This window comes from Hordeum vulgare, chromosome 7H, assembly GCF_904849725.1.
Source record: "Hordeum vulgare subsp. vulgare chromosome 7H, MorexV3_pseudomolecules_assembly, whole genome shotgun sequence".
In the NCBI taxonomy this organism is placed as follows: Eukaryota; Viridiplantae; Streptophyta; class Magnoliopsida; order Poales; family Poaceae; genus Hordeum; species Hordeum vulgare.
This window is the reverse complement of record NC_058524.1, coordinates 250,826,720-250,850,277: the sequence shown is the minus strand read 5'-3', so window position 1 is coordinate 250,850,277 and position 23,558 is coordinate 250,826,720. Positions and strand designations below refer to the sequence as shown.

Below are 23,558 nucleotides of genomic sequence, written 5' to 3'. Positions count from 1 at the left end.
TTTGCATAATCTGCATACCACGGTGCACTATGTGAAGTGCGGATGACATTTAGTTGCTCATCAGGAAAGCTATCATCAATAGGTAGTGGGTCATCAAGGACATTCTCTAACCTAGACAAGTTATCTGCTACAGGGTTATGAGCACCCTTTCGGTCAACGACGTGCAAATCAAATTCCTGTAGCAGGAGAACCCATCTGATCAGCCTAGGCTTAGCGTCCTTCTTCTCCATAAGGTACTTAATAGCAGCATGATCAGAGTGAATAGTGACTTTGGAGTCAACTATGTTAGTTCTGAACTTTTCACATGCAAACACGACTGCTAAAAATTCCTTCTCCATAGTGGCATAATTTCTTTGGGCACTATCTAGAGTTTTACTAGTGTAGTGAATGACATTCAACTTCTTGTCAACTCTTTGTCCTAGAACAGCACCAACAGCATAATCACTAGCGTCGCACATGATTTCAAAGGGCAAGTTCCAGTCAGGTGGTTGAACAATAGGTGCGGTTATCAAAGCCTTCTTAAGTATTTCGAAGGCTTCCTCACTATCCTCATCAAAAACAAAAGGAACATCCTTCTGCAAGAGATTGGTAAGAGGCCTAGAAATCTTAGAGAAGTCTTTAATGAACCTTCTATAGAAACCATCATGACCTAGGAAACTTCGTATACCTCTGATATCTGTGGGGCAAGGCATTTTCTCAATTGCATCAACCTTAGCCTTATCAACTTCAATGCCTCTTTCAGAGATTTTGTGTCCTAAGACGATACCTTCATTAACCATAAAGTGGCACTTCTCCCAATTCAAGACGAGGTTGGTTTCTTTGCATCTCTGTAAGACTTGATCAAGGTTGTTGAGGCAATCATCAAAGGAAGACCCGTAAACGGAGAAGTCATCCATGAAAACCTCGACAATCTTTTCACAGAAGTCAGAGAATATAGCCATCATACATCTTTGAAAGGTGGCAGGTGCGTTACATAAGCCAAAAGCATACGTCTATAGGCAAAGGTACCGAAAGGGCAGGTGAAAGTGGTTTTCTCTTGATCAGATTGTGCAACAGGTATTTGCGAGAAACCTGAATAACCGTCTAGAAAGCAGAAGTGTGTGTGTTTTGATAACCTTTCTAGCATTTGGTCGATAAACAACAAAGGATAATGATCTTTCCTGGTTGCCTTGTTCAGTTTCCGGAAATCTATCACCATTCTATAGCCGGTAATAATCCTTTGTGGGATTAATTCATCCTTATCATTAGGAACGAAGGTGATACCTCCCTTCTTAGGTACGCAATGTACTAGACTTACCCAATCACTATGTGCAAGAGGATAAATGATTCCTGCTTCCACAAGCTTTAATATTTCTTTTCTAACGACCTCTTTCATCTTAGCATTTAATATCCTTTGATGATCAGCAACTGGTTTAAAGTCAGGATCGGTTTTAATCTTGTGCTGACATAGAGTAGGACTAATACCCTTAAGATCATCAAGAGTATATCCAATAGCAGCATGGTGCTTCCTCAGAGTCCTTAGTAACTTCTTCCCTTCGTGCTCTGAGAGGAGAGCACTAATAATGACAGGATATATCTCCTTCTCATCAAGATAAGCAAATTTAAGAGTATCAGGCAACTGTTTAAGCTCGAACGCAGGATCACCCTTTGGTGGGGGAGGATCCCCATGCAGTTCAATAGGCATATTATTCTTCAGAATAGGATATTGTTCTAAGACAATTTTATCTATCTCATCTCTCTCCTCCATATGCATATCATTTTCATGCTCAAGCAGATAGTGCTCTAAAGGATCCGTAGGAGGTACAACAATAGAGGCAAGAGCAATGATTTCATCCCTACCAGACGACTCTCTTTCATGGGGTTGTCTTTCAAACTTGGAGAAGTTAAATTCATAAGACACACCCTCGAAACTAACTGTGACGGTCTGCTTAATGCAATCAATGTGAGCATTGACAGTGTTGAGAAAGGGTCTACCAAATATGATGGGACAAAAGCTATCTTGTGCAGTACCAAGGACGAGGAAATCAGTAGGGTACTTCGTCTTACCATACAGGACTTCTACGTATCTCACAATTCCCAGAGGGCAGATAGTGTATCTATTAGCTAGCGTAATAGTGACATCAATGTGTTCTAACTCAGCAGGTGAAATCTCATCTTTGATTTCATCATATAGAGAATGGGGTATTGCACTAACACTAGCTCCCATATCACATAAACCATGGTAATAGTGATCTCCTATCTTTATAGAAACAAAGGGCAGGCCAACTACAGGTCCATGTTTGTCTTTCGTGTGAGGTTTAGCAATTCTAGTGGAGTCCTCACAGGATTTGATAACATGCCCATCTATGTCTTCGGCTAAGAGAACTTTGATAGTAGCAACACTAGGTTCAACTCTAATCTCCTCAGGGGGTGCAAGTGGTCTAATGTAACCCCTACGTATCACAGTTGGAGCTTTAGAATAATCCTTTATCCTAGCAGGATATGGTGGTTTCTCAGTGTAAGCACGAGGAACAACGGGATCAATAAAAGCAATGACTTTCTCCTCAAATAGATTGGTTTTGGCTATGTTGCTTTCTACAGGAGGATGATATTTAAACCACTTCTCTTTGGGAAGATCAACAAGAGCAGAAAAAGATTCACATAGAGAAGCTACTATCTGAGAGTCAAGTCCATACTTAGCGCAAAAATCTCTAGAAGTCTTTGTCTCGACAAAATATTTAACGCAATCAAACTGGAAATTCATACCTGACTCCTTACCTTCCTCCAGCTCCCAATCTTCAGAGTTGCGTTTGATTCTCTCCAATAAATTCCACTTGTGATCAATATCCTTCTTCATAAAAGAACCGGTACAAGAAGTGTCATGCATGGTACGATTTTCATGAGAAAGCCGAGCATAAAAGTTTTGAGTGATGATTTCTCTCGAGAGCTCATGATTGGGGCATGAATATAGCATTGATTTAAGCCTCCCCCAAGCTTGAGCTATGCTTTCCCTGTCACGAGGCCAAAAGTTATAAATAAAGTTACGATCACGATGTACTAAATGCATAGGATGGAACTTTTGATGAAATTCCAATTTCAACCGATTGTAGCCCCATGATCCAGTATCATCACATAGCCTATACCATGTCAATGCCTTATCCTTCAAAGATAAAGGAAATACTTTCTTATTTACCTCATCCTCGGGCAAACCTGCAAGCTTAAATAAACCACAAACTTCCTCTACATAGATCAAATGCAAGTCTGGATGTGAAGATCCATCTCCTGTGAAAGGATTAGCCAGCAGTTTCTCAAGCATACCCGAAGGAATTTCATAAAAGATATTTTCAGTAGGTACCTCAGGTTGAGGAACAACTCCTCGTGCTTCCGTTCATGGTGAAGATACCCCGAACAAACTCCTCAAAGGAACAGTTTCCATAGTGACAAGTGACAATAAATTTCAGCACAATATAATAATGTTTCCTTACCAATTTCCACTTACCAAAGGTGCTTCACTCCCCGGCAACGGAAACAAAAAAGAGCCTTGATGACCAACAAGTATAGGGGATCAATCGTAGTCCTTTCTATAAGTAAGAGTGTCGAACCCAACGAGGAGCAGAAGGCTCTCGTAAACGGATTTCAGCAAGGTAATAACTGCAAGCACTGAAAATAGCGGTAACAAGTGATGGTGTAGCGAGGTGAAACGTAGCAAGCAAAAAGTAACAAGTAACAAGTAGCAGCAACGGTGCAGCAAGTGGCCCAATCCCTTTTTAGCAAGGGACAAGCCTGAACAAAGTCTTATAGGAGGAAAAACGCTCCCGAGGACACACGGGAATTTCTGTCATGCTAGTTTCATCATGTTCATATGATTCACGTTCGTTACTTTGATAGTTTGATATGTGGGTGGACCGGCGCTTGGGTACTGCCCTTACATGGACAAGCATCCCACTTGTGATTAACCTCTCTCGCAAGCATCCGCAACTACAATAGAAGAATTAAGACAAAGTCTAACCATAGCATTAAACTAGTGGATCCAAATCAGCCCCTCACGAAGCAACGCATAGACTGGGGTTTAAGCTTCTGTCACTCGAGCAACCCATCATCTATTTACTACTTCCCAATGCCTTCCTCTAGGCCCAACTATGGTGAAGTGTTATGTAGTCGACGTTCACATAACACCACAAGAGGAAAACACAACATATAGCATATCAAAATACCGAACGAATATCAAATTCACATGACTATTATTAACATGACTTATCACATGTCCTCAGGAACAAAAGTAACTACTCACAAAACATAATCATAATCATGATCACAGGTGTAATGAATAGCATCATGGATCTGAACATAAACTCTTCCACCAAGTAATCCAACTAGCATCAACTACAAAGAGTAATCAACACTACTAGCAACCTTACAAGTATCAATCGGAGTTGCGAGACGGAGATTGGTTACAAGAGATGAACTAGCGATTAGAGAGGAGATGGTGCCGATGAAGATGTTGATGAAGATGCCTCCCCTCCGACGAGAGTAGAGTTGGTGATGATGATGGCGACGATTTCCCCCTCCGGGAGGGAAGTTTCCCTGGCAGGATCGTCCTGCCGGAGCTCTAGATTGGATCTGCTCAAGTTCCGCCTCGTGGCGGCGGTGAAACCACAAAAAAGCTCCCCATTGATTTTTTTTTCTAGACCAAGACGCTTCATATAGCAAAAGAGGGGGGCTAGTGGGCCGTCCGGGAGCCCACAAGCCCCCACTCCGCCACCAGGGGGGTGGCGGTGTCAGGGCTTGTGGTGCCCTGGCAGCCCCCCTCTGGTGGTTCTTTCGCCCAATATTTTTTATATAATCCCAAAAAAGTCCACGTAACTTTTCAGGGCATTTGGAGATCTGCAGAATAGTGGACTTGGATTTGCTCCTTTTCCAGTCCAGAATTCCAGCTACCTGAATTCTCCCTCTTCAAATAAACCTTGCAAAATAAGAGAGAAAAGGCATAAATATGGTACCACAAGTAATATAACAGCCCAAAAAGCAGTAAATAACAACATGAAAGCATGATGCGAAATGGACGTATCACTCCTCCACTGTATACTCTCGGTACGAGCGGTAACCGGCTACTGACATCCTCCAGACCTGCATGGCCGTGTGATCCGGTACATCGATGCACCTAGTCAAACGGACCACGTGAAGAGCAGGACGAGAAGGCATCTGAAATAGAGAGTAATGCAAAGGCATTAGAGCTCTAGCAAAAAATCAGACAGCATAACGGCTGGAAATGCTCAAAAACAATTTTGAGACATCGTGGAAAAGATGGGATAGCATAACCACTCAACTGTTAGGTTCAAGGTTCCATGGTCAGCAAATACTTATTTACCTCGAAACAAACTAGAAAACTCGGATTGACTCTCGAACCACCTCCCTACAATCTATAGGATAGTAACACGTGATCCTGAGAGATAGGTAAGAAGCCTAGTTCCTAATCCCCGTAGAAAAGATGAGGGTGACCAGAATAGAATACTGGAGAAGAGAAGCAAGAACCTTACGTTCCCTTCGACAAACAATTCCCTTATATATAACTAATGCATTTCTAGACTCGACTTCGACCAGTTTGGCTTGGTAATCCTATAGTCAGTCAGGCTTTGATACCAACACTATCGGGACCCCGATCCTAAGACATAGGAATCCAGCCTGTAAGACATCGCATCACTTTGCGGTCTCACGCATGGTTAACCGCACAGCTGCCACCTTACCTTGGCCGGGACCATTTGCGTATTTTGACTCGCGTATGCAATTGTGTCGCTAGCATTCCAATGTCAAAGAAAACGGATTGACATAACTAGTCATAAACCCAAGTGGCACACCTGTACAGAGACAGGCATACGTAACCCAGCAAAGCAGGTGTCGGTCATCAGCGTGTGTAGACGAGTCGTAGCAAGCTACAAGGACTCCATTACACCATGTGACATTTCCCCATAGGGACAGACACAACAGCTAACAAGGATACATGCCAGTCAACCAATGTGTCCGGAGCAGTAGCGAGCAACCAAGGCTCAGTGGAAGCACAAAGGGGCATTTCTCTCTAAAGAGGGCTACTAAAGGCACACGGCTAGGTGTCGAACCCATACATATCGCAGCACGTCACACGTACGCATGACATACTCAATATGCATAGATACAACAATGGCATCACAACATAACCATACAACATCACAACATTTATTTACAAGACTCGGAAGAGCCTTGCATAATAAGTTCATATAGGTAGGGGTCACATGCCCCGACAATCAAGTCAAACAAGCAAACTCATACAAGCCATGCGGAAGCATTAAAGCTGTCTGAATACAGATAGATGAAAGGAAAATGCATAAAGCCTGACTATCTACAGATCCCTTCTGAAAGGGGCCAGGTCGTAGCTGGGACACTAGCTACTCGTCATCATCGACGTCTAGGTAGAACCCACCTGATGGCTCGTGGGTATCTTCTGCAACATTTATTAAGCAAACATGAGTACGAAGGTACTCAGCAAGACTTTAAATCAAATCTATCTACTCATGCACAAGTATCAACAAATGGGGTTGCGGGGTTTCATGCAGCAAGCCAGCTTTGACTCTTGGTTAGCCCATTCTACAACTTTATTTATTTTTTAACGAACTTTGATAAGTCGTACACGAGTCCACTGCCACCACAACAATACACCATCATGGATTCTTTTCCGTCTCCCTACGGAAATGCCATACATGATACTCACACTTATCTTGATACTTTTATGATTAGCCATTAAAGTTATCTATGAACAACATATGTCTCCAAGTAGTCCATATCCGCGGATGCGACTATTCGAATGGATTATAACCCTGCATGGGTGTACTTCTTCACACACACTCTCACCACTTATCGCCATGTGCACTTTATGCACCTCGGCAACCTTCAAGCGGAAGCCCAGCGCGGAAGTCGGCCACGCCCGTTAACCACGCTAATACCTAGTCCAGGTTTATCGCCTATTTGAGAGTGAATCCGCATGGAAGTCCGACCGAGGTTTCCGCTATGGCCTCAAACGATGTGCGCAGGGTTCTCAAGCCCAGCATCTCGGTGGCACTTGGTACACCATGCCACTGCCTACCGCGTCATAGCCCACCTCTAAGGTCAGCAGTATGCCCGGCCTCCAGCATATGCTATAAACACCAGAAACTACTTGCAACTCCTGGACCGAGTACTAGGTGATTAATAAGTCGAGAGATTCCATTGGTTTCGGGCCCAATGTATGGTAGGAGCTAACCTTGGATTACATACACGGAACTCAGTTCCTAAGAACGGTTCGGATCAAACAACCCGCCATGTACACCTACATAGCCTTTCATCGGTACCTTTACCAAAACAGGTTCAACACTTAACCTTTTGTTAATGGAACACATTCAATTAATATTGTTCATCGCCCATATGAAACAGACCTAACACAAATCTAAGCATAGCAGGATAAAGCACATCATGGCTCAAGCAACTACCAAGTATGCTAGGTTGCAAGGTTTAGCTATTTACTATGACAATAACAGGTCATGCAAAGGAATGGGTTCAGCTACCGAAGTAAAAGCATTTGAAATATTTTGTCCTAATGCAATAAGTGGGAGTAGGAGCGAGAACATGGTATTTATCGGGATGATCAAAAATGGTGCTTGCCTTGTGGATCAGCGAAAGGATACACTCCTTCAGTCGGATACTCCTGAGTATCCTGTGGAGCGGAGCCTACGAAATCTAACAATCACAATCAATACATAGCAAGTGCAGCAATATGATGCATGATCATGGCATGACAATAATATGGTGGATGAGCTAATGCATCTATAATGGTTTGGTTTGAAGCTGGTTTGAAACATAGTTTCAAATGCCACTTCAAATAGTTATTTCCATATACTCTTTTTAATTTATTTGACCTGATGCTGAGGTATAAGTTATTCTATCATGCATGAAAATAGCACCATTGGATTCTTTGGATTTATCTGATCAATTTTCATATATAAATTATTTTAATGTGAGTTACAGATTAATTTCTATGAATTTTTGAAGTTTTGAACTAAATGTGGAATTGTTTTAATCACTAAAACGGATTTACTGCATCAGCATGCCCTCAGCAGATCAAAGTGGCCATTGCTGGTCAAACCTGACCAGTGGGACCCACTGGTGAGTGACTCTATCACTAACTGGAGTTAAAACTTAAACTAAAACCTATTTAACAGGGCTAGGCCCACTAGTCAGTGACTAATTAGGCTAATTAGATTTAGTTAAAAAATTAATTAGTTAAATTTAATTAATCTTGGCTGGCCCCACATGTCAGTGATCCAGGGGAGTCAAACCCAGCGGCGGCGAGTCTCCGGTGACTCCATGGACGGCGGTGGGCATCAGAAATGCTCCTCCCACGACCAAATGGATGGCGGAAGGCACCAAAAGATCATCCGCTCGCTCGTGAGTCCATTTGCACAAACCCCAGGGGCTGAGAAGGCCGGAGTCGATGACGGCGACGAGCTCGATGGCTGCCAAAGCTCGGGCCTCATCAGGCTCATTGAAGCAGGGGGCGAAACGGCTGCGGCTAAGCATCTACATGACCTACTCGACGCGCTGAAGCTACTGGTGGTCTTAGATGGAGCAACTGATCACCGGAGCCTCACCAGCGACGAGCTCCTGTGGCAGACCTCGTCGGGCTCCGGTGGAATCGAGGGCTACGACTCGGAATTGAAGGGGAAAAGAGGGGGAAAAGGACCCTGAGCTCACAAGGAGTGCAGAGACGATGATAATGGGCTCGGGGACGGCCTCGAGACGGAGAACGACGCGGCTTTCGACGGTGTGCCAGGAGGAAGACGACGGTGATCTGGCGTCTTGGAGGCTCTTGGCGTTGTTTCTTCACTCGTGGGAAAGCAGGTCGTCGAGGCAGAGCTATTGCGATGCTCAGACATAGGGGAGGATGACTGGAGCAGCCTATCGACCGTGACCTTGCATGACGGCCATGGCGGCAGAGAGAAGAAGGAGAGGGAGAGTGAATGGAGAGGAGAGAGCGATGGGATGGCTTCGGGGAGTCTATCTCCTTGTTTCCAACGCGACGAAGGTGGCAAGCAACCACACAGCTGCGTGCCGCGCTCATGGAGAGCGGTGACCACCTCCTCCTCTGCCGACAGGCAAAGGTGGAAGACGACAAGAGGAGGTGGTGGGCTGGGCGTGTGTGACAAGGTTTTTTTTCTTCTTTCCTCTTTTTCTTCTTTCTGTTTTGTATTTCTGACATTTGTTTTATTTATTTTTGGCTGCAAACTATTCCCTAAAATATTGAATATATTTGTGGGGTTTTATTTGGAATATTTCCAAGCTCCACAAAATAAGTCAACATTTTATAATGGCTAAAATAGTTATATCTATTTATTTTGGCAATTTCCAGTGACTTCCATGGATTATTTTAAATGCCAAAAGTGTTTGGAAAATATTAATCATCCCTGAAATATTGTTTCCAATATTTAACAAGAAAAGATGAACATTTTTTAAGGCCATTTTGGGTTCATTGAAAATTCAGATCATGTGGAATGGTTTGATTAAGGTGAGGTGCTAGGGTTTATTCAATCCCCACTTCATTTTTAATGCAAAATAAAACATGATGCACAACCTTGCTAAACACCAAGTAGTAATTCTAGGGATGTGACACTTTGATCGATATGCACGAAGGTACTCATTCTGTCAGAGAATCTAAGTTGAATGTGCTTCAAAGTCGGCTTGACAATTTCAAGATGAAGGATGGTGAAGGTCTCGCTGAAATGTACTTTAGGCTAGCTCTCATCACCAATGAGATTGCGAGCTTATGAAGCGAAGAGATGACCAACAAATTCATCATTAAGAAGATACTTAGAGTTCTTGATGGAAAGTACGACACTATGTGCACATTGATCCAAATGATGCCAAACTACAACGATCTCAAGCCAACTGAAGCCATTGGTACAATTTTTGCTCATGATATGTCACTCAAGGACAAAGATGAGCTGCACAACAAGTCAAGCGGTGCTTACAAAGCTTCATGTGATGCTCCCTCTACTTCAAAGGACAATCTTGTCACTGATGAAGAGATAAGCTTCATGGTCAGAAAATTGAACAAGTTCTACAAGAGTAGAGGCAAAGAGAGAAGATCAAGCTCAAGACATGATGAGAAACGTTCGCCTAGTCGTGTCCGAAACTGCTATAACCGTGGGAAGTCCGGACACTACTCCAATGAGTGCTCGACTCCCTAGAAACAAAGAGAAGAGTCACCTTGAAGACGAAGCTCAAGGGATGAGTCACCTCACAAAGAGAGAAGGAGTACGGAAGATCGTCATGAACGAAGACACTCACGAAGAGGCGAAGAATCGGAGAATAAGGACAAATACACCAAGAACAGCTCGAGAAGCAGACATCAAGCTCATGTTCGTGAATGGGTTTCTGGCTCCGAGTTTGGCAACCAATCCGAGAGAAACTACCACTCCAACTCTGACTGTAGTCAAGATGAAGGTGTTGCCCGCATTGCACTTGTTTCCTCCAAATCCTACGACCTATTTGATTCACCAAATGAGGGGTTCGAAAACTACTTCATGGCTAAAGGCCCCAAGGTATCACACCCCTAGTATCTTGATTTTAATAGTGATGAGGATGACTTGTTAGGAGAAGATGACTTTCTGTTTGATAAAACTAGTGATTGCACTGAAAATGAACTTGCTAAAAATCGTGCTAGTCAAGAGAAATTGAGTGATGATGATAAGAAAGAGATTGAATGACTAACTTAAGAATTAAATATTCTTAAGTTAGCTCATGAAACTACTCTAGAATATCATAGAGATCTTGCAAGAACTCATGATAAGCTACGCTTTGAGAAGCTCAATTTGGAGCAAGAGCATGAGTTCCTAAAAGCGATCAATGATGATCTTCGAAAGAAGAGTTCTTCTTATCTAGGCAAACGATTACTCTTATCTACTTTTGTTCCACGAGTTAAACCTAAGAACACTAGTAACAAAGGCAAGAAAGTTTCTTCGTCTAGTAACAACAATGCTAAAGCTAAATCTAATGATGTTTTTGCTAGTAGCTCTCTTTATTCCACTAATGATTCTCTTAGCCAAGTTACACTTGAGCAAGAAAAGAACTATTGAAAGGGATTATAGAGAGAGGTGTCTTCAAGATTCTTGCGGGAAGTAAGCAATTTGAGGAAATTGTGCGCAAGGAAGGAGGACATCTAAAGAAACAAGGTGTTGGCTACTTCAATGCCAACGGAGATGATTGGGAAGAAGGTCCATATCCCATTCCTAAGTTTGTTCCTCAAGAGGAGAAGTATGATCCTACTCCTCCCAAGGCAACAAGCTCACAAGATGGCCTTCTACAACAAGACCACAAGGGCAAGGGAAAGCTTCAAGAGGACATTGACTTATTTGAAGAGGAACCCCAAGTCAAGGTCAAGTGGATTCCCAAGGACACTACTAGAACTACCTCATCTAGTGCTACCACAACTCCATGGATTCCCAACAAGTTCATGTGGATCCCCATGAAGAAGAACTATAAAGTTCTTGAGGGGTGACTCCGCCAATGAATTCACTCTTATTCATTTTGGCAAGAATTATATGCAATCAACCTCAACCATATGCATTAGTTCAAGGAGTCACACATTCCCTCAAAGTAAGCAAGGAACAAGGTAATTAATGTATCTTTGGACATCATCCCATGTGTGTTTGACTCCATGTCCATAGATATTCATGCATGTGTTCCTTGTGCTTTGGGACTAACCCATGTAGGTGAGAAGAGTAAGAAACAACAAGGATTGCTCCCAACTTAAGACGATCTTCATCAACATTGAGCATCCACCACTAGTTCACCTACTTGAAGTCTTCTACGACAAAACCCAAGGTTAGTTTATCCCTCTTAGGGGGGTGCCATATCAAGGGGGGGCTTTACTCTAAATCTTGAGTATAAACATCTCCTAAGGATATGAACACATTAATGCTTTATGTAAAAGGGGTAACCTCAATTGTGCTTAATGATGAGTATGACATATGATCAAGTATTCTTACTTGGCTCCTAAGTCAATATACTCATATATAGATGTGTCATCGCCCAAGTGCTTGATAGATGCTAGGATGTTTGTGCATGTTCACCATATTTTATCTATCATCTTATTATGTGAGCATGTTGGTCTGCATTTTTTGCTCATTCGAGGACATCCAATTGAGGGGCACGCATAAGGAACAAATAGATAGTTGCATGTTGGATGCGATCATACCAGCACTAAAGCACCGGATCCCATCAGAACTCCGAAGTTAAGCATGCTTGGGCGAGAGTAGTACTAGGATGGGTGACCTCTTGGGAAGTCCTCGTGTTGCATTCCCCTTTTTAAATATTTTTGCGCCACGTGACAAGGATAACGCGGGAGCGTGATCTATATGACCTCGTTTTCTTATTTTTGAAGTTTACTAGTTTTCTTATTTTTGACGTTTGTGATATGTTTTAGCTTGTGTCTCATTGTTGACGTGTCTAGGGGTGGCGTCGTTGGGTGTCAAGCGCGGTGGGAAAAGTCACAGAGGTCGTGGTGGTGCTCGTGTTGTCGGGGTAGAGAGGGAGCGGTGAAATTCTTGTGTTAAACTCGTCTCCGTTGTCGAGGCAAATGTGGCAATGGACACGGGAGGGGCAAGCATAAGGAACAAATAGATAGTTGCATGTCGCGTGCGATCATACCAGCACTAAAGCACCGGATCCCATCAGAACTCTGAAGTTAAGCGTGCTTGGGCGAGAGTAGTACTAGGATGGGTGAACTCTTGGGAAGTCCTCATGTTGCATTCCCCTTTTTATGTATTTTTGCGCCACGTGACAAGGATGGCGCGGGAGCGTGATCTATATGACCTCGTTTTCTTATTTTTGACGTTTACTAGTTTTCTTATTTTTGACGTTTGTGATATGTTTTAGCTTGCGTCTCATTGTTGACGTGTCTAGGGGTGGCGTCGTTGGGTGTCAAGCGCGGTGGAAAAAGTCACATAGGTCATGGCGGTGCTCGTGTTGTCGGGGTAGAGAGGGAGCGGTGAAATTCTTGTGTTAAACTCGTCTCCGTTGTCGAGGCAAATGTGGCAATGGACACGGGAGGGGCAAGCATAGGGAACAAACAGATAGTTGCATGTCGGACGCGGTCATACCAGCACTAAAGCACCGGATCCAATCAGAACTCCGAAGTTAAGCGTGCTTGGGCAAGAGTAGTACTAGGATGAGTGACCTCCTGGAAGTCCTCGTGTTGCATTCCCGTTTTTAAATGTTTTTGCGCCACGTGACGAGGATGACGCGGGAGCGTGTTCTATATGACCTCGTTTTCTTATTTTTGACGTTTGTGATATGTTTTAGCTTGCGTCTCATTGTTGACGTGTCTAGGGGCGGCGTCGTTGGGTGTCAAGCGCGATGGGAAAAGTCACACAGGTCGTGGCGGTGCTCGTGTTGTCGGGGTAGAGAGGGAGCGGTGAAATTCTTGTGTTAAACTCACCTCCGTTGTCGAGGCTAATATGGCAATGGACACGGGAGGGGCAAGCATAAGTAACAAATAGATAGTTGCATGTTGGATGCGATCATACCAGCACTAAAGCACCGGATCCCATGAGAACTCCGAAGATAAGCGTGCTTGGGCGAGAGTAGTACTAGGATGGGAGACCTCCTGGGAAGTCATCGTGTTGCATTCCCCTTTTTAAATATTTTTGCGCGACGTGACAAGGATGACGCGGGAGCATGATCTATATGACCTCGTTTTCTTATTTTTGACGTTTACTGGCTTTCTTATTTTTGACGTTTGTGATATGTTTTAGCTTGCGTCTCTTTGTTGACGTGTCTAGGGGCGGCGTCGTTGGGTGTCAAGCGCTGTGGGAAAAGTCACAGAGGTCGTGGCGGTGCTCGTGTTGTCGGGGTACAGAGGGAGCGGTGAAATTCTTGTGTTAAAATCGTCTCCGTTGTCGAGGAAAATGTGGCAATGGACACGGGAGGGGCAAGCATAAGGAACAAATAGATAGTTGCAAGTCGGATGCGACCATACCAGCACTAAAGCACCGGATTCCATCAGAACTCCGAAGTTAAGCGTGCTTGGGCGAGAGTAGTACTAGGATGGGTGACTTCCTAGGAAGTCCTCGTATTGCATTCCACTTTTTAAAAATATTGGCGCCACGTGACAAGGATGACGCGGGAGCGTGATCTATATGACCTCGTTTTCTTATTTTTGACGTTTACAAGTTTTCTTATTTTTGGTCCACGTGACAAGGATGACGCGGGAGCGTGATCTATATGACCTCATTCTCTTATTTTTGACGTTTACTAGTTTTCTTATTTCTGACGTTTGTGATATGTATTAGCTTGCGTCTCATTTGTTGACGTGTCTAGGGGCGGCGTCGTTGGGTGTCAAGCGCGGTGGGAAAGTCACAGAGGTCGTCGCGGTGCTCGTGTTGTCGGGGTAGAGAGGGAGTGGTGAAATTCTTGTGTTAAACTCGTCTCCGTTGTCGAGGCAAATGTGGCAATGGACACGGGAGGGGCAAGCATAAGGAACAAATAGATAGTTGCATCCCGGATGCGATCATACCAGCACTAAAGCACTGGATCCCATGAGAACTCCGAAGTTAAGCGTGCTTGGGCGAGAGTAGTACTAGGACGGGTCACCTCCTGGGAAGTCCTCGTGTTGCATTCCCCTTTTTAAATAATTTTGCGCCACGTGACAAGGATGACGCGGGAGCATGATCTATATGACCTCGTTTTCTTATTTTTGACGTTTACTAGCTTTCTTGTTTTTGACGTTTGTGATATGTTTTAGCTTGCGTCTCTTTGTTCACATGTCTAGGGGCGGCGTCGTTGGGTGTCAAGCGCGGTGGGAAAAGTCACAGAGGTCGTGGCGGTGCTCGTGTTGTCGGGGTAGAGAGGGAGCGGTGAAATTCTTGTGTTAAAATCGTCTCCGTTGTCGAGGCAAATGTGGGAATGGACACGGGAGGGGCAAGCATAAGGAACAAATAGATAGTTGCATGTTGCATGCCATCATACCAGCACTAAAGCACCGAATCCCATCAGAACTTCAAAGTTAAGCGTGCTTGGGCGAGAGTAGTACTAGGATGGGTGACCTCCTCGGAAGTCCTTGTGTTGCATTCCCCTTTTTAAATATTTTTGCGCCACGTGACAAGGATGACGCGGGAGCGTGATCTATATGACCTCGTTTTCTTATTTTTGACGTTTACTAGTTTTCTTATTTTTGGGCCACGTGACAAGGATGACGCGGGAGCGTGATCTATATGACCTCATTCTCTTATTTTTGACGATTACTAGTTTTCTTATTTCTGACGTTTGTGATATGTATTAGCTTGCATCTCCTTTGTTGACGTGTCTAGGGGCGGCGTCGTTGGGTGTCAAGCGCGGTGGGAAAAGTCACAGAGGTCGTGGCGTTGCTCGTGTTGTCGGGGTAGAGAGGGAGTGGTGAAATTCTTGTGTTAAACTCGTCTCCGTTGTCGAGCCAAATGTGGCAATGGACACGGGAGGGGCAAGCATAAGGAACAAATAGATAGTTGCATCCCGGATGCGATCATACCAGCACTAAAGCACCGGATCCCATGAGAATTCCGAAGTTAAGCGTGCTTGGGCGAGAGTAGTACTAGGACGCGTGACCTCCTGGGAAGTCCTCGTGTTGCATTCCCCTTTTTAAATAATTTTGCGCCACGTGACAAGGATGACGCGGGAGCATGATCTATATGACCTCGTTTTCTTATTTTTGACGTTTACTAGCTTTCTTACTTTTGACGTTTGTGATATGTTTTAGCTTGCGTCTCTTTGTTGACATGTCTAGGGGCGGCATCGTTGGGTGTCAAGCGCGGTGGGAAAAGCCACAGAGGTCGTGGCGGTGCTCGTGTTGTCGGGGTAGAGAGGGAGCGGTGAAATTCTTGTGTTAAAATCGTCTCCGTTGTCGAGGCAAATGTGGCAATGGACACGGGAGGGGCAAGCATAAGGAACAAATAGATAGTTGCATGTTGGATGCGATCATACGAGCACTAAAGCACCGGATCCCAACAGAACTTCAAAGTTAAGCGTGCTTGGGCGAGAGTAGTACTAGGATGGGTGACCGTGTCTAGGGGCGGCGTCGTTAGGAGTCAAGCGCGGTGGGAAAGTCACAGAGGTCGTGGCGGTGCTCGTGTTGTCGGGGTAGAGAGGGAGTGGTGAAATTCTTGTGTTAAACTCGTCTCCGTTGTCGAGGCAAATGTGGCAATGGACACGGGAGGGGCAAGCATAAGGAACAAATAGATAGTTGCATCCCGAATGCGATCATACCAGCACTAAAGCACCGGATCCCATGAGAACTCCGAAGTTAAGCGTGCTTGGGCGAGAGTAATACTAGGACGGGTCACCTCCTGGGAATTCCTCGTGTTGCATTCCCCTTTTTAAATAATTTTGCGCCACGTGACAAGGATGACGCGGGAGCATGATCTATATGACCTCGTTTTCTTATTTTTGATGTTTACTAGCTTTCTTATTTTTGACGTTTGTGATATGTTTTAGCTTGCATCTCTTTGTTGACATGTCTAGGGGCGGCGTCGTTGGGTGTCAAGCGCGGTGGGAAAAGCCACAGAGGTCGTGGCGGTGCTCGTGTTGTCGGGGTAGAGAGGGAGCGGTGAAATTCTTGTGTTAAACTCGTCTCCGTTGTCGAGGCAAATGTGGCAATGGACACGGGAGGGGCAAGCATAAGGAACAAATAGATAGTTGCGTGTTGGATGCGATCATACGAGCACTACAGCACCGGATCCTAACAGAACTTCAAAGTTTAGCGTGCTTGGGCGAGAGTAGTACTAGGATGGGTGACCTACTGGGAATTCCTCGTGTTGCATTCCCCTTTTTAAATATTTTTGCACCACGTGACAAGGATGACGCGGGAGCGTGATCTATATGACCTCGTTTTCTTATTTTTGACGTTTACTAGTTTTCTTATTTTTGACGTTTGTGATATGTTTTAGCTTGCGTCTCATTGTTGACGTGTCTAGGGGCGGCGTCGTTGGGTGTCAAGCGCGGTGCGAAAAGTCACAGCGGTCGTGGCGGTGCTCGTGTTGTCGGCGTAGAGAGGGAGCGGTGAAATTCTTGTGTTAAACTCGTCTCCGTTGTCGAGGCAAATGTGGTAATAGACACGGGAGGGGCAAGCATAAGGAACAAATAAATAGTTTCATGTCGGATGCGATCATACCAGCACTAAAGCACCGGATCCCATCAGAACTCTGAAGTTAAGCGTGCTTGGGCGAGAGTAGTACGAGGATGGGTGACCTCCTGGAAAGTCCTCGTTTTGCATTCCCCTTTTTAAATATTTTTGCGCCACGTGACAAGGATGACGCGGGAGCGTGATCTATATGACCACGCTTTCCTATTTTTGACGTTTACTGGTTTTCTAATTTTTGACGTTTGTGATATGTTTTAGCTTGCATCTCATTGTTGACGTGTCTACGGGCGGCGTCGTTGGGTGTCAAGCGCGGTGGGAAAAGTCACAGAGGTCGTGGCGGTGCTCGTGTTGTCGGGGTAGAGAGGGAGCGGTGAAATTCTTGTGTTAAACTCGTCTCCGTTGTCGAGGCAAATGTGGCAATGGACACGGGAGGGGCAAGCATAAGGAACAAATAGATAGTAGCATGTCGGATGCGATCGTACCAGAATAAAGCACCGGATCCCATCAGAACTCCGAAGTTAAGCGTGCTAGGGCGAGAGTAGTACTAGGATGGGTGACCTCCTCGTAAGTCCTCGTGTTGCATTCCCCTTTTTAAATATTTTTGCGCCACGTGACAAGGATGACGCGGGAGTGTGATCTATATGACCTCGTTTTCTTATTTTTGACGTTTACTAGTTTTCTTATTTTTGATGTTTGTGATATGTTTTAGCTTGCGTCTCATTGTTGACGTGTCTAGGGGCGTCGTCGTTGGGTGTCAAGCGCGGTGGGAAAAGTCACATAGGTCGTGGTGGTGCTCGTGTTGTCGGGGTAGAGAGGGAGCGGTGAAATTCTTGTGTTAAACTCGTCTCCGTTGTCGAGGCAAATGTGGCAATGGACACGGGAGGGGCAAGCATAAGGAACAAATAGATAGTTGCATGTCGGATGCGATCATACCATCACTAAAGCACCGGATCCCATGAGAACTCCGAAGTTAAGCGTGCTTGGGCGTGAGTAGTACTAGGATGGGTGACCTCCTAAAAAGTCCTCGTGTTGCATTCCCCTTTTTAAATATTTTTGCGCCACGTGACAAGGATGACGAGGGAGCGTGATCTATATAACCTTGTTTTCTTATTTTTGACGTTTACTAGTTTTCTTATTTTTGACGTTTGTGATATGTTTTACCTTTCGTCTCATTGTTGACGTGTCTAGGGGCGGCGTCGTTGGGTGTCAAGCGCGGTGGGGAAAGTCACAGAGGTCGTGGCGGTGCTCGTGTTGTCGGTGTAGAGAGGGAGCGGTGAAATTCTTGTGTTAAACTCTTCTCCGTTGTCGAGGCAAATGTGGCAATGGACACGGGAGGGGCAAGCATAACGAACAAATAGATAGTTGCATGTCGGATGCGATCATACCAGCACTAAACCACCGGATCCCATCAAAACTCCGAAGTTAAGCTTGCTTGGGCGAGAGTAATACTAGGATGGGGGACCTCCTGAGAAGTCCTCGTGTTGCATTCCCCTTTTTAAATTTTTTTGCGCCACGTGACAAGGATGACGCGGGAGCGTGAATTATATGACCTTGTTTTCTTATTTTTGACGTTTACTAGTTTTCTTGTTTTTGACGTTCGTGATATGTTTTAGCTTGCGTCTCATTGTTGACGTGTCTAGGGGCGGCGTCGTTGGGTGTCAAGCGCGGTGGGAAAAGTCACAGAGGTCGTGCCGGTGCTCGTGTTGTCGGGGTAGAGAGGGAGCGGTGAAATTCTTGTGTTAAACTCGTCTCCGTTGTCGAGGCAAATGTGACAATGCATACGGGAGGGGTAAGCATAAGGAACAAATAGATAGTTGCATGTCGGATGCGATCATACCAGCACAAAAGCACCGGATTCCATCAGAACTCCGAAGTTAAGCGTGCTTGGGCGAGAGTAGCACTAGGATGGGTGAACTCCTGGGAAGTCCTCGTGTTGCATTCCCCTTTTTAAATATTTTTGCGCCACGTGACAAGGATGACGTGGGAGCGTGATCTATATGACCTTGTTTTCTTATTTTTGACGTTTACTAGTTTTCTTATTTTTGACGTTTGTGATATGTTTTAGCTTGCGTCTCATTGTTGACGTGTCTAGGGGCGGCGTCGTTGGGTGTCAAGCGCGGTGGGAAAAGTCACAGAGGTCGTGGCGGTGCTCGTGTTGTCGGGGTAGAGAGGGAGCAGTGAAATTCTTGTGTTAAACTCGTCTCCGTTGTCGTGGCAAATGTGGCAATGGACACGGGAGGGGCAAGCATAACGAACAAATAGATAGTTGCATGTCGGATGCGATCTGCATTCCCCTTTTCAAATATTTTTGCGCCACGTGCCAAGGATGATGCGGGAGCGTGATCTATATGACCTCGTTTTCTTATTGTTGACGTTTACTAGTTTTCTTATTTTTGACGTTTGTGATATGTTTTAGCTTGCGTCTCATTGTTGACGTGTCTAGGGGCGGCGTCGTTGGGTGTCAAGCACGGTGGGAAAAGTCACAGAGGTCGTGCCGGTGCTCCTATTGTCGGGGTAGAGAGGGAGCGGTGAAATTCTTGTGTTAAACTCGTCTCCGTTGTCGAGGCAAATGTGGCAATGGACACGGGAGGGGCAAGCATAAGGAACAAATAGATAGTTGCATGTCGGATGCGATCATACCAGCACTAAAGCACCGGATCCCATGAGAACTTCAAAGTTAAGCGTGCTTGGGCGAGAGTAGTACTAGGATGGGTGACCTCCTGAGAAGTCCTCGTGTTGCTTTCCCCTTTTTAAATATTTTTGCGCCATGTCACAAGGATGACGCGGGAGCGTAATCTATATGACCTTGTTTTCTTATTTTTGACGTTTACTAGTTTTCTTAATTTTGACGTTTGTGATATGTTTTAGCTTGAGTGTCAATGTTGACGTGTCTAGGGGCGACGTCGTTGGGTGTCAACCGCGGTGGGAAAAGTCACAGAGGTCGTGGCGGTGCTCGTGTTGTCGGGGTAGAGAGGGAGCTGTGAAATTCTTGTGTTAAACTCGTCTCCGTTGTCAAGGCAAATGTGGCAATGGACACGGGAGGGGCAAGCATAAGGAACAAATAGATAGTTGCATGTCGGATGCGATCATACCAACACTAAAGCACCGGATCCCATCAGAATTCGGAAGTTAAGCGTGCTTGGGCGAGAGTAGTACTAGGATGGTTGACCTCCTGGGAAGTCCTCGTGTTGCATTCCCCTTTTTAAATATTTTTGCGCCACGTGACAAGGATGACGCAGGAGCGTGATCTATATGACCTAGTTTTCTTATTTTTGACGTTTACTAGTTTTGTTATTTTTGACGTTTGTGTTATGTTTTAGCTTGAGTGTCATTGTTGGCGTGTCTAGGGGCGGCGTCGTTGGGTGTCAAGCGCGGTGGGAAAAGTCACAGAGGTCGTGGTGGTGCTCGTGTTGTCGGGTTAGAGAGGGAGCATTGAAATTCTTGTGTTAAACTCGTCTCCGTTGTCGAGGCAAATGTGGCAATGGACACGGGAGGGGCAAGCATAAGGAACAAATAGATAGTTGCATGTCGGATGCGATCTGCATTCCCCTTTTTAAATATTTTTGCGCCACGTGACAAGGATGACGCGTGAGCGTGATCTATATGACCTCGTTTTCTTATTTTTGACGTTTACTAGTTTTCTTATTTTTGACGTTTGTGATATGTTTTAGCCTGCGTCTCAATTTTGACGTGTCTAGAGGCGGCGTCGTTGGGTGTCAAGCACGGTGGTAAAAGTCACAGAGGTCGTGGCGGTGCTCGTGTAGTCGGGGTAGAGAGGGAGCGGTGAAATTCTTGTGTTAAACTCGTCTCCATTGTCGAGGCAAATGTGGCAATGGACACGGGAGGGGCAAGCATAAGGAACAAATAGATAGTTGCATGTCGGATGCGATCATACCAGCACTAAAGAATCGGATCCCATCAGAACTACGAAGTTAAGCGTGCTTGGGCGAGAGTAGTACTAGGATGGGTGACCTCCTGAGAAGTCCTCGTGTTGCATTCCCCTTTTTAAATATTTTTGCGCCACTTAACAACGATGACGCGGGAGCGTGATCTATATGACCTTGTTTTCTTATTTTTGACGTTTACTAGTTTTCTTATTTTTGACGTTTGTGATATGTTTTAGCTTGCGTCTCATTGTTGACGTGTCTAGGGGCGGCGTCGTTGGGTGTCTAGCGCGGTGGGAAAAGTCACACAGGTCGTAGCAGTGCTCGTGTTGTCGGGTTAGAGAGGGAGTGGTGAAATTCTTGTGTTAAACTCGTCTCCTTTGTCGAGGCAAATGTGGCAATGGACACGGGAGGGGCAAGCATAAGGAACAAATAGATAGTTGCATGTCGGATGCGATCATACCAGCACTAAAGCACCGGATCCCATCAGAACTCCGAAGTTAAGCGTGCTTGGGCGAGAGTAGTACTAGGATCGGTGACCTCTTGGGAAGTCCTCGTGTTCCATTCCCCTTTTTAAATATTTTTGTGCCACGTGACAAGGATGACGCGGGAGCTTGTTCTATATGACCTCGTTTTCTTATTTTTGACGTTTACTAGTTTTCTTATTTTTGACATTTGTGATATGTTTTAGCTTGCGTCTCATTGTTGACGTGTCTAGGGGCGGCGTCGTTGGGTGTCAAGCGCGGTGGGAAAAGTCACACAGGTCGTGGCGGTGCTCGTGTTGTCGGGTTAGAGAGGGAGCGATAAAATTCTTGTGTTAAACTCGTCTCCGTTGTCGAGGCAAAGGTGGCAATGGACACGGGAGGGGCAAGCATAAGGAACAAATAGATAGTTGCATGTCGGATGCGATCATACCAGCACCAAAGCACCAGATCCCATCAGAACTCCGAAGTTAAGCGTGCTTGGGCGAGAGTAGTACTAGGATCGGTGACCTCCTGGGAAGTCCTCATGTTGCATTCCCCTTTTAAAATATTTTTGCGCCACATGACAAGGATGACGCGGGAGCGTGATCTATATGACCTCGTTTTCTTATTTTTGACGTTTACTAGTTTTCTTATTTTTGACGTTTGTGATATGTTTTAGCTTGCGTCTCATTGTTGACGTGTCTAGGGGCGGCGTCGTTGGGTGCCAAGCGCGGTGGGAAAAGTCACAGAGGTCGTGGCGGTGCTCGTGTTGTCGGGGTAGAGAGGGAGCGGTGAAATTCTTGTGTTAAACTCGTCTCCGTTGTCGAGGCAAATGTGGCAATGGACACGGGAGGGGCAAGCATAAGGAACAAATAGATAGTTGCATGTCTGATGCGGTCATACCAGCACTAAAGCACCGAATGCCATCAAAACTCCGAATATAATCGTGCTTGGGCGAGAGTAGGACTACGATGGGTGACCTCCTGGGAAGTCCTGGTGTTGCATTCTCCTTTTTAAATATTTTTTCGCCACGTGACAAGGATGACGCGGGAGCGTGATCTATATGACCTCGTTTTCTTATTTTTGACGTTTACTAGTTTTCTTATTTTTGACATTTGTGATATGTTTTAGCTTGCGTCTCATTGTTGACGTGTCTAGGGGCGGTGTCATTGGGTGTCAAGCGCGGTGGGGAAAGTGACAGAGGTCGTGGTTGTGCTCGTGTTGTCGGGGTAGAGAGGGAGCGGTGAAATTCTTGTGTTAAACTCGTCTCCGTTGTCGAGGCAAATGTGGCAATGGACACGGGAGGGGCAAGCATAAGGAACAAATAGATAGTTGCATGTCTGATGCGATCATACCAGCACTAAAGAACCGGATCCCATAAGAACTCCGAAGTTAAGCGTGCTTGGGCGAGAGTAGTACTAGGATGGGTGACCTCCTGAGAAGTCCTCGTGTTGCATTCCCCTTTTTAAATATTTTTGCGCCACGTGACAAGGATGACGCGGGAGCGTGATCTATATGACCTTGTTTTCTTATTTTTGACATTTACTAGTTTTCTTATTTTTGACGTTTGTGATATGTTTTAGCTTGCGTCTCATTGTTGACGTGTCTAGGGGCGGTGTCATTGGGTGTCAAGCGCGGTGGGGAAAGTGACAGAGGTCGTGGTTGTGCTCGTGTTGTCGAGGTAGAGAGGGAGCGGTGAAATTCTTGTGTTAAACTCGTCTCCGTTGTCGAGGCAAATGTGGCAATGGACACGGGAGGGGCAAGCATAAGGAACAAATAGATAGTTGCATGTCGGATGCGATCATACCAGCACTAAAGAATCGGATCCCATCAGAACTACGAAGTTAAGCGTGCTTGGGCGAGAGTAGTACTAGGATGGGTGACCTCCTGAGAAGTCCTCGTGTTGCATTCCCCTTTTTAAATATTTTTGCGCCACGTGACAAGGATGATGCGGGAGCGTGATCTATATGACCTTGTTTTCTTATTTTTGACGTTTACTAGTTTTCTTATTTTTGACATTTGTGATATGTTTTAGCTTGCGTCTCATTGTTGACG

General features: G+C 45.2%; 22 non-coding genes and 1 pseudogene across 22 annotated transcripts; all 23 read left to right on the top strand.

Annotated features, from left to right (window-relative positions):
• The first annotated feature begins 12,224 nt into the window (after positions 1-12,224).
• Positions 12,225-12,343, top strand: LOC123414676. Its single transcript, XR_006614604.1, has one exon. It is a non-coding gene; the product is annotated as a 5S ribosomal RNA (ribosomal RNA).
• A 333-nt stretch (positions 12,344-12,676) lies between these two features.
• Positions 12,677-12,795, top strand: LOC123413766. Its single transcript, XR_006613880.1, has one exon. It is a non-coding gene; the product is annotated as a 5S ribosomal RNA (ribosomal RNA).
• Positions 12,796-13,128: 333 nt separating this feature from the next.
• Positions 13,129-13,246, top strand: LOC123414090. The gene has a single exon (XR_006614172.1). It is a non-coding gene; the product is annotated as a 5S ribosomal RNA (ribosomal RNA).
• A 308-nt stretch (positions 13,247-13,554) lies between these two features.
• LOC123414769 lies at positions 13,555-13,673 on the top strand. Its single transcript, XR_006614691.1, has one exon. It is a non-coding gene; the product is annotated as a 5S ribosomal RNA (ribosomal RNA).
• Positions 13,674-14,006: 333 nt separating this feature from the next.
• On the top strand, positions 14,007-14,125 carry LOC123414631. The gene has a single exon (XR_006614560.1). It is a non-coding gene; the product is annotated as a 5S ribosomal RNA (ribosomal RNA).
• A 418-nt stretch (positions 14,126-14,543) lies between these two features.
• Positions 14,544-14,662, top strand: LOC123414673. The gene has a single exon (XR_006614601.1). It is a non-coding gene; the product is annotated as a 5S ribosomal RNA (ribosomal RNA).
• Positions 14,663-14,995: 333 nt separating this feature from the next.
• Positions 14,996-15,114, top strand: LOC123415014. The gene has a single exon (XR_006614920.1). It is a non-coding gene; the product is annotated as a 5S ribosomal RNA (ribosomal RNA).
• Positions 15,115-15,533: 419 nt separating this feature from the next.
• Positions 15,534-15,652, top strand: LOC123415000. Its single transcript, XR_006614907.1, has one exon. It is a non-coding gene; the product is annotated as a 5S ribosomal RNA (ribosomal RNA).
• Positions 15,653-16,267: 615 nt separating this feature from the next.
• LOC123414761 lies at positions 16,268-16,386 on the top strand. Its single transcript, XR_006614684.1, has one exon. It is a non-coding gene; the product is annotated as a 5S ribosomal RNA (ribosomal RNA).
• A 333-nt stretch (positions 16,387-16,719) lies between these two features.
• On the top strand, positions 16,720-16,838 carry LOC123414176. Its single transcript, XR_006614248.1, has one exon. It is a non-coding gene; the product is annotated as a 5S ribosomal RNA (ribosomal RNA).
• A 333-nt stretch (positions 16,839-17,171) lies between these two features.
• On the top strand, positions 17,172-17,290 carry LOC123414825. The gene has a single exon (XR_006614744.1). It is a non-coding gene; the product is annotated as a 5S ribosomal RNA (ribosomal RNA).
• Positions 17,291-17,623: 333 nt separating this feature from the next.
• LOC123414091 lies at positions 17,624-17,741 on the top strand. The gene has a single exon (XR_006614173.1). It is a non-coding gene; the product is annotated as a 5S ribosomal RNA (ribosomal RNA).
• Positions 17,742-18,074: 333 nt separating this feature from the next.
• LOC123415008 lies at positions 18,075-18,193 on the top strand. The gene has a single exon (XR_006614914.1). It is a non-coding gene; the product is annotated as a 5S ribosomal RNA (ribosomal RNA).
• A 333-nt stretch (positions 18,194-18,526) lies between these two features.
• Positions 18,527-18,645, top strand: LOC123413790. Its single transcript, XR_006613905.1, has one exon. It is a non-coding gene; the product is annotated as a 5S ribosomal RNA (ribosomal RNA).
• Positions 18,646-18,978: 333 nt separating this feature from the next.
• On the top strand, positions 18,979-19,097 carry LOC123415019. Its single transcript, XR_006614925.1, has one exon. It is a non-coding gene; the product is annotated as a 5S ribosomal RNA (ribosomal RNA).
• A 684-nt stretch (positions 19,098-19,781) lies between these two features.
• LOC123414809 lies at positions 19,782-19,900 on the top strand. The gene has a single exon (XR_006614729.1). It is a non-coding gene; the product is annotated as a 5S ribosomal RNA (ribosomal RNA).
• Positions 19,901-20,233: 333 nt separating this feature from the next.
• Positions 20,234-20,352, top strand: LOC123413702. The gene has a single exon (XR_006613821.1). It is a non-coding gene; the product is annotated as a 5S ribosomal RNA (ribosomal RNA).
• A 684-nt stretch (positions 20,353-21,036) lies between these two features.
• On the top strand, positions 21,037-21,155 carry LOC123414920. Its single transcript, XR_006614832.1, has one exon. It is a non-coding gene; the product is annotated as a 5S ribosomal RNA (ribosomal RNA).
• A 333-nt stretch (positions 21,156-21,488) lies between these two features.
• Positions 21,489-21,607, top strand: LOC123414856. The gene has a single exon (XR_006614773.1). It is a non-coding gene; the product is annotated as a 5S ribosomal RNA (ribosomal RNA).
• A 333-nt stretch (positions 21,608-21,940) lies between these two features.
• On the top strand, positions 21,941-22,059 carry LOC123413711. The gene has a single exon (XR_006613830.1). It is a non-coding gene; the product is annotated as a 5S ribosomal RNA (ribosomal RNA).
• Positions 22,060-22,392: 333 nt separating this feature from the next.
• LOC123414254 lies at positions 22,393-22,511 on the top strand (annotated as a pseudogene).
• A 333-nt stretch (positions 22,512-22,844) lies between these two features.
• LOC123414615 lies at positions 22,845-22,963 on the top strand. Its single transcript, XR_006614544.1, has one exon. It is a non-coding gene; the product is annotated as a 5S ribosomal RNA (ribosomal RNA).
• Positions 22,964-23,296: 333 nt separating this feature from the next.
• Positions 23,297-23,415, top strand: LOC123414919. Its single transcript, XR_006614831.1, has one exon. It is a non-coding gene; the product is annotated as a 5S ribosomal RNA (ribosomal RNA).
• The last annotated feature ends 143 nt before the right edge of the window (positions 23,416-23,558 follow it).